This window comes from Bos taurus, chromosome X (assembly GCF_002263795.3).
Source record: "Bos taurus isolate L1 Dominette 01449 registration number 42190680 breed Hereford chromosome X, ARS-UCD2.0, whole genome shotgun sequence".
Classification (NCBI taxonomy): Eukaryota; Metazoa; Chordata; class Mammalia; order Artiodactyla; family Bovidae; genus Bos; species Bos taurus.
Window position 1 is genome coordinate 22,080,884 of NC_037357.1, and position 19,858 is coordinate 22,100,741.

General features: G+C 39.2%; 1 protein-coding gene and 1 non-coding gene across 2 annotated transcripts in view; both read right to left on the reverse strand.

Annotated features, from left to right (window-relative positions):
- The window catches only part of LOC112445031 (fibroblast growth factor 13-like), a 75,017-nt gene that overhangs the window by 31,990 nt on the left and 23,169 nt on the right, over positions 1–19,858 (reverse strand).
- On the reverse strand, positions 8,476–8,558 carry MIR504 (microRNA mir-504). Its single transcript, NR_031327.1, has one exon. It is a non-coding gene; the product is annotated as a microRNA mir-504 (primary transcript).

Genomic DNA, 19,858 nt, shown 5'->3' on the forward strand with positions numbered 1-19,858 from the left:
AGAAGGTTTTCCTTCTTCCTCATGTAGCCTTCTGTTTTCAGCAATAATATTAGATAGTAATTTAATTTATTAGCCTGAGATTACTTCAGTTAAAAAAAATGAGATGGAAAGAATTGCTAGATTAGGTGAGATAAAAATATAGGAACAGTTGAAGATGGATATTTCTTTATTCATATTCATGGGTAGTTTGCCATCTTCATGTGTTTCATTCTATAGGAATGGCTTCATTTGATTTGATTTGATAATTGAGATATAATGAGAAATAGAATCAAGCTGTGAAAATGTTCATGACAAAATCTCTCTTGCTAAACGCTCTTTCTTTAAATGTGATGCAAATTTCATCAGGCAGTTTGAACTTTCTTTATCACCCTAGTCTTTGGAAAGAAGAAAACACAAGCCTCAATAAAAATTCTAACTTGCATATTAACCAAGTTTTCCTTCTCTTTGGAGGAGGTAGGATAAAAATGCAAATAAACAAAGTCTTCAATATAAGAAATTAGGGAATTTGCATTTATATAAAGCCTCATCCATGTCCAAGTAAGAAATACAAAAAAAATTCCACATTAGCAAAGTTGAAATTCATGAAGCTCTAATGATGTTGCCTGATTTCTACAGGCCTGGCACTGAATGATTCACTTCCTGAGCACTGACAAAAATTAGATCCATTGTTCCTTTAATTTTATTATTTTCCCCTATAAAACAGTTTCTTTTTATACAAGAGTACCATGATAGGCAATGACAACTACAATAAAATTGAAAATGTTCCCAGTTAACAATGAATGATTAAACTGTCTTAGCAGTTATCAATACGGTTCCATATCCTTGCTGAATGAAAAGAGACCTTTGGAATATGCTGTAACTATGATTTTAATATATACATTGTTCAGCATGAAAAAATTAGCTTACTAAATAATGCTTTCTGAAAAGCATTATCCAAAAATAAATTGCAGCAATCAGCAATACACAGATTGAATCCACGTCCAGGAAAATTCCATTTTTAGATAGAAAAAAGCATGTATCCATGACAGAGGAATAAAATGTAATCCAGGTAAAATGATACATCTGACTCTGAAAAGAACATTTTGATTCCATTCAAAAGTTGCTTCTGAAGGCTAAAAGCAGCAAAGGCCTCTTCAGTTTTTCATTTGGTAATTGTTTCTAATCTATTCTGCAATTAAAAAACATGGTGTATTAATGGATAATCATTAAGAAGGAGGGAATGGCTTTCAGCTTGCTTCCATCCTCTCGAAGTCCAGAGAATGTGTGGGCTGTGGGGCAGAGATACTGATGGCCACTGAGTAGTTACTGGGTGGTTGTCACCTGACAGACGTGGTCCCTTTGCTCCAGAAGGCTCTGGGTGTTCACATTTTCTTTTTTTTTTTTAATTTTATTTTATTTTTAAACTTTACATAATTGTATTAGTTTTGCCAAATATCAAAATGAATCCGCCACAGGTATACATGTGTTCCCCTCCTGAACCCTCCTCCCTCCTCCCTCCCCATACCATCCCTCTGGGTTGTCCCAGTGCACTAGCTCCAAGCATCCAGTATTGTGCATCGAACCTGGACTGGCATCTCGTTTCATACATGATATTTTACATGTTTCAATGCCATTCTCCCAAATCTTCCCACCCTCTCTCTCTCCCATAGAGTCCATAAGACTGTTCTATACATCAGTGTCTCTTTTGCTGTTTTGTACACAGGGTTATTGTTACCAACTTTCTAAATTCCATATATATGCGTTATTATACTGTATTGGTGTTCTTCTTTCTGGCTTACTTCACTCTGTATAATAGGCTCCAGTTTCATCCACCTCATTAGAACTGATGCAAATGTTTTCTTTTTAATGGCTGAGTAATACTCCATTGTGTATATGTACCATAGCTTTCTTATCCATTCATCTGCTGATGGACATCTAGGTTGCTTCCATGTCCTGGCTATTATAAACAGTGCTGCGATGAACATTCTTTTTTCATTGTCTGCTGCAAAAGTCTTATTTAGGGTTTCTACACTACCTGTAGAAAGGAGCTCCAGTTTGGAGAGCACCAACGCCTCTACCACTTCCCAAAGCTAGATACTCGACTAATGGAAAGGAAAAAAATCAGCATAAGTTATCCAAGAAAACAGATTGACCTCAAACGTGTTCCTCCTGGAATTCTGTATTGGGCAACGTGATGTTCGGGGCAGAAGTTTGTCTTCCTGATTATATTTTGCTTGTGCTGTGCTTAGTCACTTAGTCATGTCTGACTCTTTGCGACCCCATGAACTATAGCCTGCCAGGTTTATCTGTCCATGGGGATTCTCCAGGCAAGAATACTGGAGTGGGTTGCCATGCCCTCCTCCAGGGGATCTTCCCAATCCACGGATCAAACCCAGGTCTCCCACATTGCAGGTGGATTCTTACAGTCTCAGCCACCAAGGAAGCCCAAGAATACTGGAGTGGGGTAGCTTACCCCTTCTCCAAGGGATCTCCTGACCCGGAAATTGAACAGGGGTCTCCTGCATTACAGACAGATTCTTTACCAGCTGAGCTACCAGGGAAGCTTATGTGAATATTAAAATGGTTGTATATTCTCTGAACCTCCTGAGATATGGAGGAAGAACTGGAAGTTGAAGGCTGAGATGGCCTGGATTTAAAATCTTCTACATGTACAAAACCACAGTTTTCCACATCCTAACTGGTTCTAATCAATTCTGAACCGAACTGCTCTACAAAATCCATAGAGCAGTTAACATTGCCTTGATTATTTTCTACCCAGATAGTTGAAAGTTCAGTAAAGAATCTTTTTTGTTGTTGTTATTTTTATGTTCTTTTTTTAAATTTAAATTTATTTATTTTAATTAGAGCTAATTATTTACAATATTGTATTGGTTTTGCCATACATCAACATGAATCCTCCACGGGTGTACACATGTTCCAATCCTGAACTCCCCTCCCGGAAGCAAAATCTACAGAGCATTGATGTCCTTTATGAACGATTCTTTCACAACCCCGAGGACTGTATCCCGCCAGGTTCCTCTGTCCATGGGATTTTCCAGGCAAGAATACTGGGCGTGGGTTGCCATGCCCTCCTTTAAGGGATCTTCCTGACCCAGGGGTTGAACCCTAGTCTCCTGCATTGCAGGCAGATTCTTTACCACTGAGCCACCAGAGAAGCTCCTTTATGAACGAGTACACAGTAAATCCACACCAGAAACCAGCAGAGCCATTTTCAAGCTCAAGCCTTAGGTAGAGACATCCATTAAAATCTTGAGAATGGCAATATTTGAGTTACATCCGAATTCTGTATCTAGTCCCAAATGAGTCATTCTCAACTACTCTCCCTTACTCTCCAATATGTAAGCATATAGTAAACGAATGGACATATGGTCGTGGATAACCTTAGCCACAGACATGCAAATAAACCAGCACATGTTTCACTTATTAGAAAGCAAACTGGCAAACTACTTAAAATCCAAATTTATATCAGAAATAAGATAGAGCTGGTGTGTGTGTAGTGGGTTGGGGGGAGGCGCACGCACATTCCGTTTCTATATTTTCAGTGCTTTGTACTTCACCAAATCGTTGCTGCTGAAACTTCAGTTATTTCAGAGTCACTGTGGGGAAGCCCTACAGAGAGTACCACAGTTATCTTCTGTGAGTCACCTGTCTCTTTGGTATTCTTTGTCATTTGATGTCTACTAGTCCCATTTAGGTCTCTTAAATTTAGCACCACTCCCCGCTCCCCCCAAGGCTGCTCTTACAAACGAGCAGCTGTTGCAAGAGTGTTGTCTTAAATGGCTCCATAAATGAATAAGTAAGGACTATGGCCCATTCCAGTGGCCTGTTTTGGCTCAATGGTACAAACTCCCCAGCTGCGCGAATTCCCTGGGAAGTACCACTATAAGAACAATCTGTTTGATTGATGCAGTGAAGTCTGGAAAATTATTATGACATGAAGCTCCCTACACAGATTGCAAGGGAAACTTTGGTTAGCACATTCTTTTGAGGACAATAATGTGAAAGCCCACCTTACATACTTTATTTTTTTGGCAGGGCTGTTATGAAGCTCAGTTATTCCAAATTACAAGTTCAGTTTTGAAATGTTATACTCGATACCTGTACAGGCTATGAAAAGACACATCACTCCTTTGTTCTGTGAGATGACCTCATTTAAGATGTTTTAGGAGAAATTATTCAGAAAAGTCAAGCAAAAGTTCAGCTGTAAAAAGGAAATTGTTCCAAGAGTTAGTTTGCTCATTAATCCTCAACACTAGTCTGAGTATGTGTGTTAAGGTGAGAGAGAAAAGGAACTAATTAAAAAATTAACTTAAGAAAATAAAAATTTCCACAGATGGCTGGTTCTAGAACACTAGGCAGTTTTAGAGAATGCCAGAGGGTTTCCCACATAGGGCCAAGAAAAATTCTCTTTTTAAAAGCAGGGCAGAGAGGACAAGAAACAGGGAAAGAGAGAAAGAGATGAAAACCTGAGCCTCTCCAGGAAGCCCGGCAATATACAGCAACTAGGTTTGCTAGTGAGGAAGTTCAAAGAAATTTAAGTATATGAAAGAGGTTCTCTTCTCACCCTTTTCTACCTTCCTCACTACTTGCCCCTATCGGTTTACTTCCTTGTTGTTCTTAAATTTAGCTGTTCATTGACCACCACACTCAAGGACATGCTGGGTCCACTGAGCTCCCTGAAAATGAGGGGGTACAACCAAGATCTCTGTTTGTACGAAAGGGGGTTTTCAGTGCCCTGGAGTGTGCTCTTCTAGTCCCTTCCCTCCTGGAGAATATTCTTTAGGTCAGAGTTGTCAGAGGTCACTCTGAGTCAAGATCCAGGCTTTAATAAGTCTAAAATTCCTTCGTTGATAGCTAATTCATTCTTTCAAAGCCAAGCTGTCTGCTTCTCCTTGGTCCGATGAGGTCTGGGAACGTGTGTTAATTCTCCTTCAAGCATCACATTGATTGTGGGGTTCAGTTCAAGCCAGGGCTCCTGTGGGTTTCAAGTATCTTTTGATCAACTGTGCAATTAAGATCATTTCATCCCTGTGCGCCGAACAGGCCATTATCTTACTGCAATTGTCCTGCTTGGTTTGAGGGAATAGTGAAGTGAGTGATACCCGTGCATTTTAAGGAGACACAGGGAACATAATTTTGGCAGATTTCATAAACCTCTTAGAATCTATGTATCTACAATGCGCCCTTCTGGCTGGGCCTTTGGGAAAGTATTTTAAGCACCTAGCATACTACAGCTAAATCAGACATTAATTCTGAGCAAAGGGACATTGTGAAAAGCATCTCGTTCCTGTTTATGAAGAATATGCAGATTATTTTGCGGTAGATTGTTTTCAGTATTCTGTAGTGCTCATTACGTGCAGGGAGTTGGCTGAGATGTAAATGCACTTAATTCTTGAAAGAAAAGCAAGTCTTTACCTTCATATAAACAGATGGCCAAAGTGTGTGCCTGACCACTTTCTTAATAGGCACCAGGATAAGCAGAGCATCAAAAGGTGCTACTTTTAAATTAAAAAAAAAAAAAAAAGCAATCTGCTGAAAAGAAAAGAAAAAAAAGCAAGGAACAGTAATCTCATCAACTAAATTAGGGCAGACAAGGGACTGGGAGTACTTTGTCATCAGTTTCCCAGGTAATCAGGTGAGGAGGGGCCCCATCCCGGGTATAAGCACATGGAACCTCACTCTCATTCTCGGTCTCTGAGAAACACACACACACATACTTCTTACTCCTGCTCCACTGTTGTCCTGGGAGCCTAACTAAAATGAGAAGACTAGATGAAACATATCAACTTCAAGGCTGGCTACAGGGTGGGCTATTCTGACCCACACCCCTTAGCCAGTGTCTTTATTTTACATGTTTCCTATCTCATATCATGATAGGGAGTTTTATCCTATGCTTTAATTCCCCAGCATTTACACTGTATTCTTAACCTGACCATCTGCATTTTCAAATCAAGATGTTCCAACTCTGAATGACTGCAGGCCAGCCTGCCTAAACTGTTAAGGGAAAAGAAAGGATTTCCCTCTTTCTGAGAAGAGCCCAAGTTGCTATAAATAGGTACTTCATAAACATCATCAGTAAAAGTCCAACATCTAAGAGTTTTTTCACCAAGTATAATTAATACACAGCACATTGGCATTTCTGAAAGGAAAAAAATGTGTTTTTATTGTTAGGATCTAGCCATATTCATTTTTGGCTAATGAGGAAATTGGTGGGAAACTACATGTACTAAGTCATGACCAAAAAAATGGATAAGAAAGCTGTGGTACATGTACACAATGGAGTATTACTCAGCCATTAAAGAATACATTTGAATCAGTTCTAATGAGGTGGATGAAACTGGAAGCCTATTATACAGAGTGAAGTAAGCCAGAAAGAAAACACCAATACAGTATACTACGCATATATGTGGAATTTAGAAAGATGGTAATGATAACCCTGTAAGCAAAACAGCAAAGAGACACTGATGTATAGAACAGTCTTTTTGGACTCTGTGGAGAGGGAGAGGGTGGGATGATTTGGGAGAATGGCATTGAACATGTATAATATCATATATGAAACAAATCGCCAGTCCAGGTTCGATGCATGATACTGGATGCTTGGGGCTGGTGCACTGGGGATGACCCAGAGGGATGGTACGGGGAGGGAGGATGGAGGGGGAACATGTGGTATACTTGTGGCGGATTCATGTTGACTGTATGGCAAACCAGTACATATTGTAAAGTAATTACCTCCAATTAAAATAAATAATTTATATTAAAAAAAACACACAGAAAAATGTGTAAGAAGAGAACATTTGAATAAGAAATGTGAGTAAGAAGCCCTGAACTTAAGTGGAGAAGTTGGAACAGGGCAAAATGGACTGGAAAGAGACTGGCTTGTAATGAAAAGACTTGAGTTCAACTTCAATTCTGCCACTTATTTCTGAACTGCCGTGTCCTTTGTCAAATCAGTTATCTCTCTGACATGAGTGTCCTTATCTGTGAAGACATAATAATACCCTTGGGATCGCACAAGGTGGTTGCAGGGATCAAACAAAGAAATGAACACAAAAACACTATACACTTGAAAATGTTAGACATAGGTCAATTACCCGTATTATACATGACCAGGATACACAACAATACACAATTTGTAAGTCAAAGACCATTATTAACTATTCTGTTTCCTCCCACTTTTTCAAGGATTCAAATGCCCTGATCTAGACACAGAGGTTGCACACATTTTAGGCATTTCAAAAAACAAAACTGAAGAAACAGAAAATAATCTAAGTACACTATTAGTGTTCAGCCATTCAAATAATGATGTGGAATATCTTAATATAGGAGGGAATATTTATGATAATAATAAAAGGTTTCAAACTATTATGTATGTTGTTGTAGTTTAGTCACTAAGTTGTGTTTGACTCTTTTGCGACCCCATGGACTCTAGCCCACTAGGCTCCTCTGTCCATGGGATTTCCCAGGCAAGAATACTAGAGTGGATGCCATTTCCTTCTCCAGGGGATCTTCACGACCCAGGGATTGAACCCTCATCTCCTGCATTGGCAGGCAGGTTTTTCACTACTGAGCTACCTGGAAGCCCATGTTCTGTGTGTGTGTGTGTGTGTGTGTGTGTGTGTGTGTATCAAATGTGTATCAAACATGATTTTTATATATATATATGTGTGTGTGTGTGTGTGTGTGTGTGTGTTGCTGCTGCTGCTAAGTCACTTCAGTCGTATCCAACTCTGTGCAACCCCATAGACGGCAGCCCACCAGGCTCCCCCGTCCCTGGGATTCTCCAGGCAAGAACACTGGAGTGGGTTGCCATTTCCTGCTCCAATGCATGAAAGTGAGAAGTGAAAGTGAAGTCGCTCAGTTGTGTCCGACTCTTCGTGACCCCATGACTGCAGCCTACCAGGCTCCTCCGTCCATGGGATTTTCCAGGCAAGAGTACTGGACTGGGGTGCCATCACCTTCTCCAATATATGTGTTTATATATATATATATATATATATATATATATATATATATATATAAAACATTAGAGAGAGAAACAGACAGTCACTGGCCACTGTAAGGATCTATAACAGAATATTAATATTGGTTGTCACTGCTTAGGGGGGCCTTAAAATGGATAGTTCTTTGTATTTTCCAATTTTTCTACAAGCACAAATTACCCCGTTAAACAGGAAATTAATATCCTCAAAATCAGTATTCCTTTAGAGAGAGGGAGAAGGAGAAAGGGAGAGAGAGATGAACAAAGAGAGAGGGAAAAGGGAAGACTCAATTAGAAAGTTAAAGTCTTGTTCCACGTAAGACTATAAGGAGACTTACAAGGACATTTCAACAATTACTAAAGAGACTTATCAGGTGGCACTTCTTACGAGCAGACCAGCTGGATTTCATGAAGCATTGGAGCAGTGGAGGTAGATTCCGGTGAATTGGCTTTAAAATTGAGTTCTGATCCACTTTTGCCATGCAGTGGTTGCCTGTGCCCTCTGTATGGGAAACCCTGCCCTGCGCTCCCTTCAGTAAGCATACAGACAGAGTGCAGACCAGGGTCTCCCAACAGCAGCCTCGTCAACGTTCCACTTCAGATTTTCTCTCTTCAGCTGTGATTTTAGGTGGGAATGGATGGCTCGTTGAGTTACCCTTTCTGTGGAACCGTCCCGCTGCAGTGATGAGCACTGGCTGAGGAGGGTAGCGTGACCTTGCGGAACAGTTTGTCCCCTGGGAATAACCATACTTTTGGATTTTCCATGAATCTTATTAATTCAGTCTTAGAAAAAAGGCACAATCTGACAATATAATAGATAAGATCCTCAGTCTTCCGAGAATTATAGGCTGAAGTCAGCATGTCACTGTATAGACCATAACAGCAAATAATAAGATCAAATATTTATGAACTCTTGTGCTTTTAACACTGTAAAAACTGTGTGTGTGTCACCGCATTTAATCCTCTTAAGGACTCCATGAAATCTATACTACTATTACCCCATTTGAGAAATGGGGGTAGAGGGACAGAAAGATTAACTCCTTTATCCCAAATCACAAACCTTATAAGCAGCTGAGCTGGGTTTCCAATCCACGTCTGACAGAGCCCTCCCTCTTAACCTCTGTAAGCATCCTGAAGGCAAATATTAAGTGTCATTTATTAATGATGCTGCAGCCTCCTTAAACCTAGGACATCAAAAAGCTGTTGCCAGAGAGTGAGAAGTAGGATTATTCTATTTTGGAGACAGAGAACCATGATTCCACTATTTGCTATCTTGAGTCTGAAGATTCATTAGTAGTAGACAGATGTTGAGATGTAGTAGCCAGTCCCCTTGTCAAGAGGGAAGCGGTTTCTGCATAGGAATGGTAACTGTAGCCTGTGAGGAGATTTAATAATCTGAGAATATGTGTAGAAAAGAAGACAGCCACTGAGGTGGAAACCTGGGGGTTAGGAAAGGTATCAACATTTAAGAGACAAAAGAAAGGGAAGAATCAAAAGAAAAATAGAGAGAAAGCAGTGTTGGGAAAGCCAAAGAGAAGAGTTTGTGCCAGTGAGGAGGAGGTGATGAACCTAGTCCACTGCTACAGGAAGAAGTCAGGTGAGGTCTGAAGAGAACAGTGGGATTTAGTTGGTGGTCACTGGTGACGTCAGCAGTAGGAGTTTAAGGACAGTAATAAGCGCAGAAGAGAAAGTAAAAACGATCGAGGAATTAATGAGTAGTTGAGAAAATAGACCAATCAAAGATAGATTAGGTTGGCTCTTGGCTATCAAGGAAAAGAAGCAGTTTGAGAGGGGAAAAGAGTCCCAGGAGGGACTTTTGAGAATGGGAGTCCCTGACAATTATCTGTATGCTAATGGTAAAAAGCTGATAGTCAAGGAGACAGTTAAAATACAGTATGGGAAACAAAATACTGATCTAGGTCTCCATGGCTTTGGGAAATGATACAATCATCCTAACCCTAACCCTAACCCCAATACAATATTGTAAAGTTAAATATATATATATATATATATATATATATATACACACACACATACATATATACACACGCACACACAAATATTTTTTAAAAAAGGGGAAAGACAGAGGTCTTAGCCCTAAAATGGAAGAAAAGGCCGTCTTTGGGAGAGGGAGGTTGAACGGAAGGACCTGTAAGATCCTTCACAGTATTAAGACTTTTTGATGAAGGGCAAAAAAAAATCCTGTCACTATTGCAGTGTGTTTGGATGGTGAGGAAGGAAAGGTACACCTATGGACTCAGGTTTGTTCTATATGGCACAGGAAAAAAGTAATGTTAAAAGGATCTAGTCTACTTCAGAAAACCACCAATAACCCCTTCACCTGATGCTAAACCTAGACATTTTTTTCAACAAAGAGGTCTCTCCCTTTTCTTGTCGTATCAGGCTTCTAAAAGCTGAGAATGATACTTTTGCATGAAAGTGACATGCAACATGCAATCTACTTGCACACTGACAAGAATATATGGAAACCATGTCACTTTAATAATGTGGCTTGGGGCTCCCTCCCCAACCTTGGGCCCCATGCTGTCCTTACTATCTCTAGACTCAGCCTCCTACTTCTGCCTAAAATACCTTTAGGATTTCTCCTGTGTGCATAACAAATAACAGCATGATTACATTTCAGCACTTATTCAAAGAGGTTTCCAGGTGCTAGATACAAGTGGTGGAAGATCTTGTGTTTTTTCCTTTAGATCTAAATAGTCTGAATCTCAGTATTGCTCATGGGAACTGTTTCAAAGGCTGAAGTGTCAGAATCAGAAAGGAAAAGAACTGTGTGGGTGGCAAGTTGCTACATGCAAACCTGTCATATTCTTCTTTCATTTTCAGACCTGAATATGCATGGATGCAGAAATTATAGCTTATCCCAAAGTTTTTATTGTCAGCATCAAATATAACAAAAAATGTCAAGAAGATAAGATTGGTATATTTAAGTGAAAATGTTCAACAAATTTGATCTTTAACTCAAATAGCTCTGTCTGTTAATGAGCCCTTTCACTCCCTTTGAATATACTCTGAGAGAAGGTTGTGGGGCAAAGTACAGAGTCAAATCTCATTTATTCAAATTTCACTACTTTGAAATTTACAATAATTAAAAACAGAATGGAGAGAAACTTATTTTTGTTTAGCGATCCATTTAGACATGGGTACAAAATAATGGGACTGAGGAAGAAACTTAAAAATATTTATTAAAAATGTAGGCATAAAAATGTCTACCACAGCATTGTTTTATAACAACAATAAAAAAGAAAACACTCTAAACATTCATCAACAGAGAATTGGATAAGCAAGTTATGGTACATATATACAATAGAATATTACCAGCCTTTTAAAATGATGATGTGGATGCACATTTATTGACAAAGTATGTGCACAAGATGTAAGTGAAAAAAATGCAAGTTACAGAGTAGCACATACAGAATTATCACATTTATGTACAACAAAGTACATATATGTGTATATACATAGAGAAGCATATGGGTGACGGACACTGAAATCTCTGGTTGGTGAATTCGGGGTAATGTTTAACTTCTCTTTACTTTCATATAAAATGAAAAATAGAAGAAACAAAGTATGTATGAACAAACTTTTCTAGAGTCCTCAAATTACTTTAATTCACATGTGAACAACTGAGACATTAATTATACATAATTTCCTTAAATCAGGTCATCTCAGGACCTTTACCAAAAAAGGAATAAGCATAGTTTGAATTAATCTAGGGAACAGGTGTTATTGCATCTCTTTAAAAAATACTTTATAAGACTGACCCACTTCGTAATTCTTTTTTAGTAGTGAGTGGGTTTTATGTGTGTGTGTGTGTGAACTGAACAGCAAGTCTCAAAGTTGTTCCTTAGCTGTGGCGTGCACACACACACATACCACCACCACCATCATTTCCATTATTAATCTACATCGTTATAAAGGATACTAAAAGATATTAAAACTGATTACATAATTCTTAGTGGAAATAAATATATACTTAAAATACCCATAGTGCTTCCTAGCAACAAATCTGTAACAAATGAGAAAGGAGTCAATGGTTGGACTATAGAAGTTCAATTTAAATTAGGCTGAATGACATCTCTACTTCATATGGTGGTATACTCTTAGCCAGAAAAACCTATGGTTTTCAAATTTATACTTAATAGTTTTTAAAAATAAATCATCATTTCTATATAATGGAGTAGGATAAAATTATGAATCTTACAAACACAGTCAATTTTTATTAATATGTTTTCCTCATACAGAACTTGGATATGTATCAACTACACCAATATGAGTTTAAGCATTATTCCCAGAACTTATTTTAAGCCTGTCCTAATGAATCAACTAAATATTTCAACAGCTATTTATTGAGCACCCACTGCACTGTTCCAGGCACCAAGAAGAGGTTACTGAACAAAATAAAGACCCTGCCCTCAAGGAGCTGACATTCTAGTAGAGAGACAAAATAAATAAACATGTACATATCTATTCATTCAACAGAAACAGTGAACAAAACAAAATTCTTGCCTGCAGATAATTTATGTTCTAGGATATAGATACAAACATCATACCAATAAACATTTTATTCAACAAACATACATTCAACGTATTTGTTCTGATTGGATCAATTTATATCTGTATATATTATGGACAGTGGGAGATGGAGAATCAGGAGGACAAAGTACTAGTTTAAATTATGGAAGCTTCTTTGGTAAGGTGATATCTGAACAGGGACCTGAAAGCAGAGACGAGCAGTGGGGCTATCTGGGGAAGAGGAGTCCAGTCAGAAGGAACGGCCACTGAGAAGGCGCTGAAGCAGAGCAGGCTTCTCATGATGTGCGAAAGGAACAGCATGAAACCCAATGTGACTTGAGCTAGCGAGTGGTGAGTGAGAAGCCAGTGAAAATGCGGAGGGTGCAGTCAGAGAGCTGGGGGACCATGTCACAGAGGGTCTGACCATCCATAGTAAGGACTTTGAAGCATGCTCTGAGGAAGCCGTTGGAAGAATCTGGGCAAAGGAGCTATTACACGATCTGACTTATATGTAAAAAGGATGATGGTAAAATAGAGCAGGGAGGCATGGAATGTAAGAAGGAAGATTACCTAGGAGGTTGTTGCCAAAATCCAGGTATGAGAGGGGGAACCAAGAAGGTAGAAATGGAAGTGATGAGAACTGGTTTGGTTCTCAAGTTGCATATATTTTGAAGGAAAAGTCAAGCTTTGCTGCTGCACTGGGTGTGTAATGTTAGAGAAGAAAAGATGCAAGACAACCCCAAGGACATTGACCCAAGCAACTGGAAGGATGAGGTTGCCATTTATGGAAATGGAGAAGCTTGTAGGGTAAAGCAAATCTGGGAAGGGTTATAAATATTTCTATTTGGACAAGGGTGCTGATTAGGCCCCAAAATGGAGATGTCAAAGAAGCAATTGGAAATACAGTTCTGGATTTTAGATAAGAGGTCCAGGCTGGAGGATTTGGGGAGTCACCCATATACAGATGGGCTTCCCTGGTGGCTCAGAGGGTAAAGAATCTGCCTGCAATGTGGGAGATCTGGGTTCGATCCCTGGGTTGGGAAGATTCCCTGGAGGAGGGCATGGCAACCCACTCCAGTATTCTTGTCTGGAGAATCCCCATGGACAGAGGAGACTGGTGGGCTACAGTCCATGGGGTTGCAAAGAGTCGGACGTGACTGAACGATTAACACATTCATATACAGATAGTATTTTCAAGTCATGAGAGTGGTTCTCAAGAGAATAAACATAGATAAAGAACACATCCAAGAGCCAAGTCCCTGGGCCCACCAAAATCTAAACTTGAAGAAGTTAAGAAGGAACCAGCACAGGAAACAGAAGGATTGGCCAGTGAGAGAGGAGAAAAAACCAAGAGAGCGTGGTGTTCTGGAGGCCCAGTGAGATGTGGAGGTAATTGGTGATTTTGAAAAGAGTAATTGGGTGGAATACTATGATGGGTGGGGTGCGGGGGTGTGTAGAGGGCAAAAGCCAGACTGGTTAGGTTTAAGGAAGAATGAGAGAAGATGAGGGGAGATGAGCATACAATTCTTTGAGGGGTTGTGCTGTAACAAGAAACTAATAAATGGACTGGTACCTAGTGAGGGATGTATAATCAAGGGAGATTTTTCTTATTTAAATGGGAAAAATAGGAGCATGTTTGTATGCTGATGGGGATTATATGTTACAGAGGAAAATATGATGACATAGGAGGGACGGGTGATCATTTCTGAACTGATCATCTTGAAAGATGTGGGGTTGAATCCAGTGGAAAACTGTAAGGGCTGGCTTTCTATAGGAGCAAGGAAAAGTGACATAATAACAGGGGGGAAAGGCAGAGTAGGTAGGCATAGATATAAGCGGGTAAGAGATAAACTGGTGGAAGTACAAGGGAAATTTTATTTTCTATTTTCTTTGTAAAACAAGAATCTTAGCCTGAAGAGCGGGAGGAAACATTCAGGATTTCAGGAGAAAGAAGTATGAAACAATCAAGTACGTTGGTATAAAAGTAATTCAACTAGGAAAATTCTAATAATATTAATACTAATAAGGAGAATGAGGTAGAGGAAGATGGCTTTATATATGCCAACATATTTAAATCTCTCAACCCTATGGCTTAGTTTCCTACTACTATCCCCATATTACAGATGAGAAAACAAAGTCAAGTCAGCAATTCATCTGTGTAGCAGGCTTACCGGGAAGCATTGATGGTCCACCAATGATCAGTGAAATCATTAAAGTGAAATCAGATAGCAGCACTGTGTTTTCCTCCAGCCACACTTGTGCAGGTGTCAAATTGGCAAAGATGTGAATTTAACTAGGGTGGGGATGTTGCCAGTTGATGAACAACGAGTGGGAGGAATTGAATTCAATAGATAGTGTAACCAAGAGTGATTAGCATGATGGATTGTTGTCACCTAAGTAGGGGAAGAAGCTAAGTGAGGAAATGGACACTCTGAATCCGGGGACTAGAAGGAATGAACTGTACAGGCAGAAAGTGATAGTCAAAGAACACGATGCTGGAAATTACAATGGGGATAAAGGTTACTTTGAATGACCATCTACTGTTTTCCTTCAGAGTGGATGGCTGAGGTAGGATGGATAAGATCACTGGAAAAGAAAAATTCAAAGAACTGAGAGGTCAGAGCACCTGAAAGCCATCTACATGGATACTGAAATCATCAAGATTTACAAGAGTAATGTTGGAGAGTGTCTGTCAAGGGGCAATGGACAGTAGTGTTGAAAAGAATGATAATGAAACACAAGAAAGATGCCTCTTAGCTCCTCTTCAATTAAGGGAAAACTAAAAAGTGGTGCACAGTCCAAGATAAACTAATAATAGAGAACAAACATTTGGGAGTTCCCATGGTTATAGTTCCGAAGACTGCCCCAAACCCTTGTCATTTTCACAAATAATCAGTTTCATATCAATTTGTGACTTGCTGACTTCTGATCATCTAATATGCACCTTAGTGACAATGTCACATATTAAATCAACACACAGACAAAAGGGACTGAAAAGTTGAGGTAAGTTAGACACTGTCCAAAGAACACTGTTTCACTTTCTTATCTTTTATACAGGTAATATAATTAATTTTAGAAGCTTTGATAAAAGTATAAAAATAAGAATCATGTATGATTGTACCATGCAGTAATAACTACTTTTGAATCTTTGGAGGTATGTGCCTCTTTTATAGGGAACGAGAGCCCAAGAGTTGAGGCCTGAGTCCTCAAAGAGATTTTGTTTTTGTTCTTGAACCTTTTTAATCTTAGCAGTTTGCAATAATTCAGGTTCCTGTTAAATTATGGAGAAAATACATGCCAGTTACTAAAGCATCATTACTATTAATGAAAGGTTTTGCTCTAAATGAGAAATACTTGTTTTGAATGAATAGAAATATCTTCAATCTGTAGCAGAATGGCTTAGTATAGAGGTACTGGGGGGTGATCAAAGATTACAGACAGCAGAAAAAAACATAAGAAAGAGAAAGCTGAAAAACTCATACTTCAGTGAACCTGCAGCTGTTTGGTCCTTATAAGATTTGTTAGCCCGGGAGCCTAATAAGCCAGGGTGAGCTGAAACCGGCAAAGGTGAGGTTGATGGGGCTATTCCAGTCCCAAAAGCATGTTAAAACATGGATGGGATTAATGCACTTAGAAAACCCAGTTAAATGTCTAGTAATGATTTATTTTTATGAATACATGTTTTCTTCCCCAGTACGTATCAATGAATTCAGAAAGGCTAACTGGACCCTCAGTCTCCCTGTCTATAAAAAAAACGTAGGCTGCAAAGGGAAAATGGTATATTAACTGAATTTGAGTAGACCACCTTTGTAGAGACGGTCGTGATTTCCTTACACGGAATTCAGAAAATTATGAACTCCTACTCATACATCAGCCAATCAGAAATTTAAAAGGTTGGGGAATATGATTAACATTTCAAATAGCTCTTCCTTCAGATTTAGTTGATTCTTTCCCAGAGAGCTTCTCATATGTCACTACACCATGCACGGTCTGTTAGATTCATGCACTGATAGAACATCTCTGCAAAACAAGAGCAGAGCTGCTGATGAACTATGGGATGGTATCTTAGGAAGTAAAGCAGCGTTCCAAATACATTATCCTGTGAAGTGGGTAACGAAGCTGTGAGATTCCAACATGTCAACTTTTCTCTTAGTATCTTTCATGTGCTCTTTGCTCCTTTTGATAAATGGCATATACCTTTCACATCATCAAACCTAGAAAGAGGAAAGCTCTGACTGCAAGCCTATCACCATGCCCTATTCATGCACATTTATGACTGGACCCTATGTTTTTCTTGATAGATAGGTGAGCCACGGAAATTCTGAGCTCAGAAGTGATCCCAGACTTAAACAAACATGAACTTGCATGAGTGTAGTGTTTCACCCCCACCCCCGGCCCACTGATATTCTTCAGTTCATTTAACTTAGAAGAGCTTTCAGCTCATAATGAGCAAAGAAATACACTCAACCAAGTAAAACAGGATAACAATGCACCCATAAGAGATGGTTTTCTTCATAAAAGTGTTTCAGAAAATACTCAAAAAATGGATTGCTCCTTCATAAGCTGCACTTGTAAGCTAAAATTTAATTTTAGATTCTACAGTTGCATGAGCCTCATGAAAAGTCTCTGAAACTTTTGTTACATAGAAGGATGCCTTAAGTTCAATGTTCAATCAACCACAGTGATGGGGATGCAAAGATTCATTGAGCATCTATATATGTCAAACAATTCACAGAAGTAATCTTCATGAAGCCCAGAAATATGTAATACTCCATGTTTTAGATGAGGAATCTGCAATAGATCACAAAGTGGGCAAGTGACAGTGAAGGGTGGACATGCTTATGATGTAGGTATTGTGTCTCAGTTGAGGGTTCTCCTAGTCCACTACTTTCTGCAATCCTACAAACATGGGGAATAAGGATAATTCTTTCCCCTATATTCCTACGAATGTATTATGAGATGGAGAACCTGAAGAATTGCCGTGCCTAAGGAATATTTGCTATGCTAAGTCACTTCAGTCGTGTCCGACTCTGTGTGACCCCAGAGATGGCAGCACACCAGGCTCCCCCGTCCCTGGGATTCTCTAGGCAAGAACACCGGAGTGGGTTGCCATTTCCTTCTCCAATGCATGAAAGTGAAAAGAGAAAGTGAAGTCGCTCAGTCGTGGCTGACTCCTAGCGACCCCATGGACTGCAGCCCACCAGGCTCCTCCATCCATGGGATTTTCCAGGCAAGTGTACTGGAGTGGGGTGCCATTGCCTTCTCCGAAGGAATATTTACACTACCCCTAAAGACTGTACCACTCTGGTGGCTGTCTCTCTAAGATACGAAAAAGCTCACAAGAGTAGAAAGCTATTGGGTTGGCCAAAAAGTTCATTTGGGGTTTTCCACAAGTTGTTTTGGGAAAGCTCAAACTTTTTGGCCAACCCTACATCACGAACTCCTCAGCATAGTTCTACAGGTTAAATGTGCTCAGAATCCTCCTAGTTCCTGACAGAATCCTATACATCTCAATCCTCAAATCTATTTACAAAGAAACAATGTGGGAAAATTAATCTTACTGTTTCTCTATAATGAAATGATTTGTGCAGAAACAGGAATTTTATGACAGATTCTGTGTCCTCTAAAAGTTATCTTTAATTTCACTGTCATGTAGAGATTGATGAAAGAAAGGAGATAAACTATGCAACAGCTTTTCCTGGCTCATTGATGAGGAAATACAACAGAACTCCTTGGGTTTAATTTTCAGAAATACCAAAGGCCAGCATTTTTGATTCTCTATGAAATTCGATATAAAGGAATAGATAAACAAAACTTAAGTCAAATCTGGTACACTAGACATTTCTCTCCCTTCAGATCAACAAAGCTTGAATGGGTTATCTGCTATCAATTCCTCCAAAGAAATCTCAAACATGTTTTCTTGCCAGAAAAAGCAATATATATTCTAGGGAATCATGCTTTGATAAATTCATAGAAGAGAGAAAATTCCCATTAATATATCAGACGTTTGCTGATATTCTGGAGTAACACTAACAAAATCTGTTAACATAATACATAAGCAACTAGGGTAACTCTGTGGGTAAATTTGGTTTAATTTAACCTCTGATTATATATTTGTTAAACTGTGCATATTCAGTTATGCCCAGAGATCCCTTTTGATAAATATCAAGTTTTCAAATACTGTTCTACTGGGTTTGGAATGAAACTATAGAATGGATAATTACCATCTGAGAGAGGAAAGCCTCTAACTACCACAATTACCCACATTAATTCAAATTGCATGAAAAGAGAAAATAACAAATGTTTGGAAGACTGCACTATGGGGGAAACTAAGCAAACTAGCACAAAGAAAAACCTGATATTAACAGAAGAAGGAAATCATGTATTTTCTCCCATTGTATGCGGTAATGAGAGTCAAGCTTGGAGTCCACTTGATTTGTTTCCTGGGTCAGGAAACAAACAAGTTTACCAGTGGGCAGGAATACAGACAAGGCAAGTGAGCCCTTCATTAGGTGATGTGATAACTGAGTGCAGCAAAAAAGCCTATTTCTAAGCCCAAATGAGAAATGTTCTCAGTCAAGAAATATCTAGTTATGTACCTTACCATTTTCAAAAGCTGTCTACCTCCCTTTACATACAGCAAACTGCCATATTTTGACACCATTCACACGTTCATTTATGAGTCACAGACCATGGAAATGTGACATTTTCCACAGTTGAGCTGGGTGAAGAGCAGGACCATTAAGCAGAGGCAATTAGAAGACACAAACAGTCATCCTTTATTGGTCAAGTCCAATCATATCCCCAGTGGAATCCTAATGGTACTTTTATATAAATAAACCAGATCATCAAAAGCAGAGACAAAGAAGATAAGTTATCATGAAAGATTCATTAGAAACCAGTAACAATTTTTTGATCATGAGTAGAAAGTTAATTGTTCTTTTCCCCAGATACAACCCAGCTATTTCAAAGATGGTCCTTGGTCAACCAGTACCAAGGAGCTCTCATTAGATCTGCATGCTATTCAACTTTATTGCTGGAGATTTTATGAAAAAACTTCATGACGGATACAAAGTTCAGGTATTTAGGACTTGCAAAATAGATTCTAGGGGTCAGAGGGATCAGAGGTAATTATCTCATTTAGTATAAGGAAGGGAGCTGCGTGCGTGTGTGCTAAGTCACTTCAGTTGTATCCAACTCTTTGCAACCCCATGGACTGCAGCCCGCCAGGCTCCTCTGTCCATGGGATTCTCCAGGCAAGAATACTGGAGTGGGTTGCCATTTCCTTCTCTAGGAGATCTTCCCGATCCAAGGATCGAATCCGAGTCCCTTGCATCATCTGCA